We start from the raw sequence: 629 nt of genomic DNA, 5'->3' as shown, positions 1-629 counted from the left end.
TTACTATATCTCACAAGCTCTAAGGCAAGCATATTTTTACATTTTAATACCTCTGAAATTAAAGCCATCTTAATAATTTGAAGGGTAGCCATTCTGTTTTTTTTTTTTAAGATTTTATTTATTTGGAGAGAGAGAGAGAGAGAGAGACCACACAAGCAGGGGGAGGGGCAGAGGGCGAGGGAGAGAGAGAATCTCAAGCGGAATCTACAGGAAGTGTGGAGCCTCACACGGGGCTCGATCCTACAACCCTGACATCATGACCTGAGCCAAAATGAAAAGTCAGATGCTTACCAAATTGAGCGACTCAGGTGCCCCCTATTTTGTTTTCTTTAACAGTACATAATATAATTATGTAAAAACCGACAGTATTTTAGGTTCAGGAAAACATTACACTTTGAGCAAATCAATTTGGTAATTCTATTTTATGGAAATTATTTCTGTGATAGTCCCATTTGTTAGCTAAGTCTTGAGAGAAGATTTTATTGAGTCGATCATTGGTTAAAGAAGTACTGGTTTTAAATAAATATTTTATTTTGGTTTTTGAGGACAGAAAGGGAAAATGTTGGAGAGAAATATTGGGTGTGTTGAACATTAATGTGCTTTTAATTTCAATAAATTGCAGCTGATGG

Source organism: Neovison vison, chromosome 4 (genome assembly GCF_020171115.1).
Source record: "Neovison vison isolate M4711 chromosome 4, ASM_NN_V1, whole genome shotgun sequence".
Classification (NCBI taxonomy): Eukaryota; Metazoa; Chordata; class Mammalia; order Carnivora; family Mustelidae; genus Neogale; species Neogale vison.
Note: the sequence above shows the minus strand (reverse complement) of the source record.